This window comes from Strongylocentrotus purpuratus, unplaced genomic scaffold (assembly GCF_000002235.5).
Source record: "Strongylocentrotus purpuratus isolate Spur 01 unplaced genomic scaffold, Spur_5.0 spur5_contig_863, whole genome shotgun sequence".
Classification (NCBI taxonomy): Eukaryota; Metazoa; Echinodermata; class Echinoidea; order Camarodonta; family Strongylocentrotidae; genus Strongylocentrotus; species Strongylocentrotus purpuratus.
In genome coordinates this window covers 933,882-944,525 of record NW_022145572.1, presented here as the reverse complement: position 1 = coordinate 944,525, position 10,644 = coordinate 933,882, and the positions used below count along the sequence as shown (strand labels likewise).

The 10,644-nt window shown below is 35.1% G+C and overlaps 2 long non-coding RNA genes across 2 annotated transcripts; both read left to right on the top strand.

Moving 5' to 3' along the window:
* The first annotated feature begins 1,284 nt into the window (after positions 1 to 1,284).
* Positions 1,285 to 8,837, top strand: LOC115919273. Its single transcript, XR_004061776.1, has 3 exons — positions 1,285 to 1,482; positions 2,508 to 2,675; positions 8,745 to 8,837. It is a non-coding gene; the product is annotated as an uncharacterized LOC115919273 (long non-coding RNA).
* On the top strand, positions 8,838 to 10,621 carry LOC115919275. Its single transcript, XR_004061777.1, has 3 exons — positions 8,838 to 8,889; positions 9,874 to 9,989; positions 10,518 to 10,621. It is a non-coding gene; the product is annotated as an uncharacterized LOC115919275 (long non-coding RNA).
* Positions 10,622 to 10,644: the final 23 nt, after the last annotated feature.

Below are 10,644 nucleotides of genomic sequence, written 5' to 3'. Positions count from 1 at the left end.
AGTAATGGGTTTCCTGCCTGACCTAAAGGTTTATAATGTGATTGCAGCATGAGATAAATCCAGAATTTTGTTTCAGAATCTGACGCAATGTTTAATACCGAGTCACTTAGCACAGTTGTCGCCAGAGCAAAATGTCGGCAACATCTCAATTCGAAGAAGTCACATTTCGATCCAAGGAGTAAAAAGTTGCAAAATAAAGAAGATCTAGCTAGGCTATGTGCTCTATGTACGCAATGTTAAATTTCTGTTTATAAACCGACCTCTGAGCTCGGCCACCGCCCCCCCCCCCCACCACTTAGGGTCGGAATGACCGCATGCGTGTTTCCAAAATGTCCGGTAAAGGGGTACTTTTCGTGCGACAAAGTCCGGCCCGAGAATAATATTGTAAAAAAAAAAAGGGGAGGGGTGTATTTGACTTTTCTCTCTCATCTCTTTGATCTCCTGAGAAATTTTTCCGAATTTAGGGGGGTCTCCAAGGCAGGAGAAACCCGCGCAAAGCCCGTGAAAGGGGGGTTCGGAAATGTTGGCAGTCTTCAGATAGGGGGTGCTTTCAAAAAGAGGGAACAAGCATACGCGTACCCTAAATAACACTGAGTTGGGGGATCCCTGTGTCTTCTAATTTCTCCCTGTCTCTCTGTCTCTCTCTTTCTCTCTCCCTCTCTCTCTCTCTCTCTCTCTTTATCTCTCTTTCCCTAATCCTCTCTATCTCTATCAAACACACACACACAAGAACACACCCGTACACACATACGCACACCCTATCTCACTCTCTCTCTGTCTCTGTTTCTCTTTCGTTCTGTCTCTATTCCTCTCTCATATTTCTTTTATTAGGCCTAGATCATCATTTTAACTATCCTTTATTCAAACGCAATCGCGACCTCTAAACAATGTTTACTCGCCGGCCTGTACACAGCAGTGCGATTATCTACGCCCATGAGTGTGTATTTAAGAAAAAAAAAAAAGTAGATTATGATGAGATAGATTTCAGGGTGACATTATGCAAGCTATACCAGACTTTGGGTATACATTTTGTTACGGACTTACGTAATCCGGAAAGGGAAGGCTTGTCTGACCTTAACTGTACTTTGATTCATTTGCTTAGTTACGAGGGAGGCATGAAGACATCTGTCCCCACCCCCCATCTAACGAAAAGAGAGAGGGATAAAAATGAGAAAGAGAGAGAGAGAGGAAGAAGGGATACAGGGAGACAGCGTGAGAAAGGAGACCCCCATCCTATCTCCCTCCTCACTCGGTAGCTGTTTTGTTTCATATTGTATACCTCGAAAGACCGATTCCCCCCTCTGATTCCAGCCCACCTTAAATGCTGGACTCATGGTATGCCACTCCTTGCCATTTTATCACGGTTCATCAATTGGCTAGCCAACGCCTTATAATGATGAGTATATAATCTTGCCTTTTGAAACATTGCACATTAACTCGTCTTGCGGTTCCGATCGAATCTCCTAAAGGCCGATCTAGCTGGTAAGATTCATTCTACCTTTCTTTTCATTATTTACATGGCTTTCGTAATTTCTCAAATCAATTATCCGTTTTACTTGTTGCTGATGATTCTAATATCTGTTTTCCCCGTCGCAATCTGGCTCGTTTCATTTACCAAGGACTAGAACACGTCCTTTTTACCAATCATATTTTCTCTTTTACCGGATTGAAGCCGTTGAATCCCCCCCCCCCCCCCACCGATCTAACTCAACTGAATTATGTATTCCTTTTAACGCAAGCTAGTTAAAGGGAAAACTTCTTGTTAATCATACGTGATTTTTTTCTCGGCCTATTTATCGTGTCAATCTCAGCTCGGCCTATTCTTCTTATTTTGGAAACAACATTTTCTCGATTCTCTTTTTTTAATAGCACAACCTCTGTACGGTATATACTTTATGTTCAGATGGACCGATTTAATGTAATTGTTACTTCTTATGATCCAAGTCATGTTGTACATTTTTTATTTATTGTAAGATCTAAAAAAAAACATATTATCAACCTTTCCCTGTACATGTCATCATGTAACATTGCTTTATTTTGTGTTTCTAAATGATAGATGAAATGAAAATGAAATCTATCAATTAATTAATTAATTGATTGACTGATTGATTGATTTATCTATTTATTTATGTGTATATTCATATATTTATTCATGTATTCATTTATACAGTCAAACTTGCTTTAGTGACCACCTGTCTGCAAAAACCACATTCTTTGTTTCCTTTGAAAATGGATTCTCATTGAAATGTGTACTAAAGGAACCTGTTTACAAAGACCATCTGTCTACAGTTACTACTTTTTGTGTTTCCCTATGGTGGTCGCTATAGACAGGTTTGACTGTATATTTATTTACCTATTTACTTGCTTATAATGTTATTGTGTTACGTTTATCTCAAAACAAAGTTGAAAATTCGGGAGGGAGTCGGACAAGTTCGCCGACAATTTATTTTGTAATGGCTTGCTAGCCAGCATGCCTTTTAACTACCACTTTTTATCTTTCGTTTAAGTTCTGGAATATAGCCAGGATGCGTTTCGATGATATTCTTGGTGAGCTGGGCTCGTTCGGTCCCTATCAGAGACGCGTTTATCTGGTCGTATGTTTGATGGCAGCTTCCACCGCATTTCACTCCATGACACAGGTTTTTATAGCTGGGACTACAGATCATTGGTGTAAGGTAAGGAGAAGGGAGGGGAACTGCGAACAAACAAAAAATAATAACTTTAACAGGAAAAGGTATACGAAAAGGGGGAAAGATTTGACACGGAAAATAAGAAGGAGAAGAAGAGGTAATGGGAGGGGATGGAGAAGGAGGGGGAGGAGAACAAGAACAAGAACAAGTAGAAGTAGAAAAAGAAGTAGAAGAAAAAGAAAATGAAGAAGAACGGAATTTACAATTTTGTAACTTTTAGAGCTGGAATAAATGTTAAAATTGTCCTTCACTACATTACAGAGACATTTCCTATTCAGCCAATAAAAAGAGCCCATATCTGCAGTGATTACAAATTTCAATAATTTATAAATAAGTTCTTCTCTCTATATAAACTGATGACATCTGAAACATACCTTGTAAATATGATGGTTCATTTTATAGTTTTGTTGGGGGAGGGGAGGGGAGATTTCGTATTGAACTCAAAATTGTATTAAACTCAAGAATGAAAGATAAACATGTCGAATTAGGGCCTTTGTTGAATTCTTTTAAATGTAATCTTTAATGTGTCACATTCTCAAAAAACAATAATCAGGACAAATAATATGTTTTAAATACATAAACTAATACAAAACTCGGTAAGGGTATGAATAATTCAGTTCTTACTTCATGTGTGTGTGCGTTGTGTGTGTGCGTGTGTGTGCGTGTGTGTGTGCGTGTGTACGTGTCTGTGTGTGTATTTACGTATGTTACAAATATTACAATGAGCTTTATTTCGATAACGCATTCTATGTAAATTCACATATCTTAGTAAATGACTGATACATATTTAAAACTTTTTCTGTAAAGTGAAAACAATTCGAGTATCTGGATAATGGTCCGATCTGTTCACCCAGCCAAAACTATTTTGTTTTAAAGCCAGGTGATGGTGTGATGTTTTGAGAGGGAGGAACGTGTTGGGATCCGGTATGCATGCTTGCCTATCATTATGTCGGGCTGACGTTTAGTGTTCTTTCGAGTTGTCGGGAACGCCCTTTAGGAGTTTTTTTTACGGAGTGCATACAAAACGATCAGGTGTGTGAGCCTATTCATTCATGGGTGAGGCTTATTATGCAAATTATAGAACTTGGTAAATGATAGCATGATGGGTTCGGTTTGCACGAACAGTTTATTAGGTTGCCGAACTGGTGTCGTTTGGGGGAATTTGGTTTATTGGGATCGTGTTTTTATTTTTGATTAGAAGGTGCGTATTGTAATTAGGTACGCGGGCCGGTCAATTCACTGTAATGCATTTTTAGGAAAATCATTCAACTTAGTTATGACGAGCGGGTTCCGTAATACAATTCAAGGCATTTGTTAAGGGATAAAAGCTCTTTGTATTTTTTTTTTGTTTTGTTTAATTAGATTACGGTTATATAACAATACAACGTATTTCTCATCGACTTGTGCAAGAAGAAATGTTCATTGGTTTATTCTGTCATTGGTCTAGTTAAATTGACAGGGAAAGGGGGAGGCTCTTGCTCTCGGATGTTTACGTACACCGAAGAGCAGATTTTGGTTGTTTTGTGTGGGGGTGTTGTGTGTGTAGTGAATATGCTTGTGTGTATGAATGCGTTGGGTTGTGTGGTACGGGGTGGATTCTGCTTGCATTTTTTATATTATTCGACGATAAGTATGCATATATGTTTGGCTGCAGATAGTTTTTTCTATACATTTGCTCACGGTGGAAATAGATTGTGTGGAAGTTTCTTTGGAGTTTATCGATGTAAGGTTTTGGATACAATTACACATAAAATAACATGGCAGTGAAATTATCTTTCATGACATTAAATGTAAGAGGAATAAGAGATAGGTTAAAAAGAGTGAATATTTTTGAATGGTGCAAAACTAAAAAGAATAGTATAATTTTCTTACAAGAAACATATAGTACAGTAGAGATAGAAGAGCGGTGGAAACAAGATTGGGGAGGGCCAATGTTTTTTAGTCATGGGTCAAACCATAGTAGAGGGGTTCTTATTTTATTTTCTAATCATTTAGATTTTGAAGAAAAAAAAATTAAAGTAGATGAAGAGGGGAGATACATTATTTTTAAAGGTGAAATACAAAGGGTTAAAATGCTATTGGTTAATGTTTATTTTCCAACGAGAGATAAAGAAACTTTACAAATTGAATTTTTGAAGAAGTTAGATGAAAGTATTTTTGATCAGTGTGATCGGGACTATTTAGTTTTATTAGGAGGTGATTTCAATAGTATATTGGATGGAAAATTAGATTATGTGGGGTCAAAAACACCGGTGAAATCTCGGGTTATTGATTTGATTAAGGAATTTTTAAATAAATACGATTTAGAAGATATATGGAGGAAAAAAAATCCGAATGTAAAGCAATTTACTTTTCGACAAAATTGGCCGGTGGTGCAAAGCCGTTTAGATTATTGGTTTATACCTTGTAGTGTTGAAAAATTGGTGGGTACGTGTGAGATTTTGACATCTATTACGCCAGATCATTCTGGCGTTAGGCTAGAATTTAATGATCTTGTTGATAAGTTTGTTTTTGGGAAATCATATTGGAAATTTAACAGTAGTTTATGTATGGATAAAGATTTTGTTGAAGAGATGAATAAGGAAATACAGGAATTAAAAGCTGAATGGTCATTACAGATTTTGAATAAATTAGTATTTTGGGATTTTTTAAAGATGAAAATTAGAGAATTTATTATAACATACTCGCGGAAAAAGGCAAAAGCAAGGAGGGTTGAAATAGAACTGTTAGAGAAACAAATCAAGGATTTAGAAGGCGAACTGGTAGTGGGACCCACTAAATATATTGTTGATTGTATTGAGGAGAAAAGGGATAAACTAAATAAATTGTATGATTTTTCTCGACAGGGCATTAAAATAAGATCAAGAGCACCTTGGTTTGAAGATGGAGAAAACAATACGCAATATTTTGAACAGTTGTTAAAATCGAATAAAAGGAAAAGTGTAATTAGGGAGGTGTACAAAGAAAATGGGGAAACTACTAGAGATAAGGAGGAAATTTTAAAGGAAATTAAACTATTTTATAAAGATTTATATTCTTTAAGGGCTGATATAAATCAAAACGACCCTTTCTTTTTCAATGATATTTCAAAGTTAAATGAAGACAATAAGGAAATCTGTGAAGGTAAATTAACTAAAGATGAATGCTTGAAAGTTTTAAAAGAAATGAAATTGAATAAAACCCCGGGAAATGATGGGTTAACAGTTGAATTTTATTATACTTTTTGGCCAGCTTTGGGTGATTTGTTAGTAGAAGTATTGAATGAAACATACGAAAGGGGGGAATTAACGGCATCTCAAAAACAAGGGGTAATTACCTTAATTGAGAAGGAAGCGAAAGATACTCTCCATATAAAAAATTATCGACCCATCACGCTTTTGAATGTAGATTATAAAATTGTATCTAAAGTTCTAGCAAAAAGAATGAAAGAGGTTTTAAATGAAATAATTCATCATGATCAAGTTGGATATATAAAAGATAGAAATATTGGGGAAGCTGTACGATTGATAGATGACATGTTATTTTATTCTATGCATTATGGGGAACAAGGGAAAGGGTTTTTGTGTGCAGTGGATTTTGAGAAAGCTTTCGACTCTGTATCTCATAGATATTTATTTCAAATATTGAAATTGTTCGGTTTTGGAGATTCATTTTGCTCTTGGGTAAAATTATTGTATAAAGGGATAAGTAGTTGTGTTATGAACGGTGGTCACTCCACGGGGTATTTTGAAATAGAAAGGGGAGTAAGGCAAGGGGATCCATTATCGCCATATTTGTTTTTGGTTGCCATCGAAATTTTGGCGCATGCAGTAAGGAGGGACAACGGTATTAAAGGGATTACATTTGGAAAATCTGAAATTAGGCAAGTGTTATATGCAGATGATATGACAATATTTTTGAAGGATATTGATTCGGTTAGAAGGTTGCAATATATTTTTGAATCATTTGAAAAAATTAGTGGTCTTAAAGTGAATAAAACAAAGACACATTTTATGTGGATGGGTGAGGATGAGAACAAACCTGATGGGCCTTTATTTGGAAATTTGGTTAAGGAAATACATATTTTAGGGGTTAGTTATTCATTAGATCGAAGTTTAAAAGATGATTTGAATTATAAAGAAATTCTAAGTAAAATAAAAAAATTGCTTGTATGGTGGAAACAAAGAGATTTAACTATTATGGGTAAAATACATTTGCTAAAAACTTATGCGCTTTCAAAATTAAATTATATTTCATCTCTCGTTATTGTCCCTCATTGGGTATATAAAGAAGTTGCAAAAATTTCATTTGAATTCATATGGAGGGGGAAAGATAGAATTAAACGGGCAATAATGTATCAGGATTATGACTTTGGAGGATTAAGAATGATTAATTTTGAAATGTCCGTTAAAATACAGCGCATAATGTGGATAAAACGTCTTTTATATGGAGAGAAAAGTTTGGGATGGAAATTGTTTTTTGATCATTGCTTACAGTTTGTGGGTGGTAGATTTATTTTTTTATGTGATTATGATTTAAACAAGATTAAACTCGTTTTAGATATTCCACCATACTATATGGAAATGTTGCAAGCATGGCAAGAGACAAGTAATTTAAGATATTTGGAGGGTTATATTAATCCAATTATTTTTAATAATCAGAATATATGTATAAATGGAAAAAGTATATTTGATAGATACTTGTTTGAAAGAGGGATTGTTCAACTGAATCATTTGGTTGAGAAAGGTCATGTTAAGCCTGTTAAATATTTTATGAACCTCGGTATGAAAGGTAATAATTTGCTTATGATTATTGATATTTATGATGCGATACCCAGGTTATGGAAGGATGATTCAGGGTTAATAGAATTCCTCGAGGTTGATTTGATAAGCTTTAATACTTATTTCCATATTTCTAGTAAAAAAATACAGTTTGTGGATGTGGGTTCAAGAACAATCTATGATTATTTCATCAAAGCACTGCAGCGAACGTATGATTTGCAGGTAAGGGATGGGCAAAATGACTATGATTTTATAGATAAAGAATTAAAAGAAATATTTGTGAGACCAAGAATTACTATACTCATTAGAAAACAACGTGAATTTCAATTTAAATTATTGCATGGAGCCATATACACTAATGAGCATCTTCATAGATTTGGTTTTGTTGGTGATAATTTATGTTCGTTTTGTAAGCAGGAAATAGAAACATACAAACATTTATTTTTATCTTGTGGGAGCGTTCAAAGGTTATGGCAGGCTTTAATACAACTTTTTGAGTTAGATGAAATTAAAGATTTAGAATGGCGAGATATATTTGTTGGGTTGGTAGGTAGTTCATATAGAATAAAAATGTGTAATACTATCATTTTCATGGTGAAGTATGTTACATTTATGTCAAGATCGGGGGGGCGAGTACTAACTTTAGAAAAGATGAAAAAAAGCATTTTTAAGTATAGGGATGAGGAAAAGAAAATAGCAATTAAAATGGGAAAGCTAGGATCACATTTTTTAAAGTGGGAGCAGCTTAAGATTAATTAAGATTTGCTTTCTTCTCCACCGTGAGCTTGTTAAAAGCGTAACTCGATTTTGCGGCCTGGATAACTTATTTAGTATATTTTTCTTAAGTTGAGAATGTTGGCAGACATCCACTGAGTGAGTACTGTGTGTGTGTGTGGGGGGGGGGGGGGTGGGTGGGTGGGTGGGTGAGTATGTGTGTGAGTGGGTGAGTATGTTTGTGTGATAGAGGGTGAGTATGTCTGTGTGATGTAGGGGGCAGGGAGGGGGCAGGATTGTTTCAGTAAAATTATCTCCAGATTTGTTTTTTTTTGTAATATATAAGTAAATAACATTTACAATTGACATATTATGTTTAGGTACTTATACGTTTACTTTGTTGTTAAGTTATATTATACTGCAAATAAGTTTGTGTTTAATTATGTTTATGTAAAAGCATCAATATTGAACACGTTTATTTTATTCAATTGTATGTCATGGTTTGTGTTACACATCTGGAGAAATAAAACAAAATTGTTAAAAAAAATAAAAAAAGTATGTGCGTGTGTATGTTTAATAGACAGATTATTGGGACGCAAACTGCAGCGAGTGGAACTTGTCACCCACGGATTGCAAGGAGGCGAAGAAGAACGGCAGCATCCCAGTCAGTTACGGGGACGATAGTGAACTGGTCTACGATCAATGCTATATGTATAACATCACAGGTAAATTCAAGTTCAAATTAAAGTTTTATTTCCACATCTGATTTTAAAAAACACAAATACAATTTATATGCATATATACAATAACAAACGTTAAAATGAAACATCTTCAATTTAAATCCTAATGTATTGGGGGAAACAGAGGCCAAAGGCCTATCAAGGTTATTCCCAAAGATAATACAATTTACATAAAAAGTTTCTTAAATACACTAAAAACGAGATAGAAATACAGAGATTAAAATAACACAAAACATCAATATCAAGAATAACACTAGACAAATCCATTACATTTAAAAAAAAAACAGAAAAGGCATTCATGTAAAAATAATCCTAGTTATACATATTCATTAACAAGATATTTCTTTAAATAAGATCGATTGAACGATCCGTAATTGAAAAAACAAGTCAGAAAAAATCCTGGAACCAGCGGGATTTGAACCTGCCATCTACTGCTTGCCGGGCAGCGACTCTACCACCAGGCCATCACTGGTCCATGGCACAGTCACGATCAATCGATCTTATTTACTGGGTGTAAGCCACAAATATGTTAAAACTATTGAAATTTCGCCCAGGAAGCAATACATTTATAAAAAAGATATTTCTTAAGCTTTCTTTTGAAAATTGACACTGTTGGGCATTTGAAGTTGTTTGGTAAACACAAAATGGTTTTGAAAAAGCGGTTTCCTGTCTTAATTCGAAATGTCTGTAATATTGCTGTTTGCAAATGCCTCATATTGTTGAATACGTTTGCGATAATCATGATTGATTGATTTCGTTTATCAGCGTCAACGTGGAAAATATATAGAGGTCATGGTTTTTTTTATTATCCTTTTTAACTTATGAATATAAAGACCGTTCTTGATGTGAATTCACTTAACGTAAAATTGTGGAATACAAGCTGATTGATGCTTCCTTTCAATCAAAAAGATCTCCCCACTTATTGTCTATCATATTATTTTCATTTTTTCCTTTCATTCTGACATCAAGGCATAGAGTTTGATCCTTCCTATGACCCATCGATGAATGGAACCGCCAGGACTATCCCGTGCCAAGATGGTTGGGAACACGATAAGAGTCAGCTGAAGTCATCCATCATACAAGATGTCAGTTGTTCCTATTAAATGTTTGTAACATTCTATCCCTCTCATGAAAGCATTTTTCTATCCCCCTTAAATTCAAAATGTTGAAATGCTTACATAGTGCAGACATCTGTCGCCAAGAGTTGTGTGACAACTCTACTGATGGTAGAAAACATCATTGATTTCTGTTTTTTCTCCTCAGTGCCTTCTCTATCCCTTCTCAAAATATATCCTTCCAAAAAACAGGCCATCCTAGTACATTTTGAAACATTGACATTTGAGTCATTGTGTGTGTTGAAACAAATTGGAAAGTTAGCCGGCACTACATCACAGTGATATTACCCATTCAGCTAATTTGAAGAGCTCACACGTATAGTGATTACAACTTTCAAAAATTCATTCATTTATCTTTGGTGTTGTTCTTCGATATTGCTTAAACTTTCACAAGGCTCCTTCTTTTATTTTCTACCCCTCTCTTAAAGTAATTATCTATTGAGGTTTGGATTTCCATTTAATCCTGACCCTAAATCAAACATTGTCATTATTTTGCAGTGGGATCTAGTATGTGACAAGAAACACTTGCCCGACTACGCTCAATCTGTGTTTTACTCTGGCTATTTATTTGGATCTATTTCCTTTGGGGTCCTTGCAGACAAGTAAGTCCACAGTTGTCTTTTTA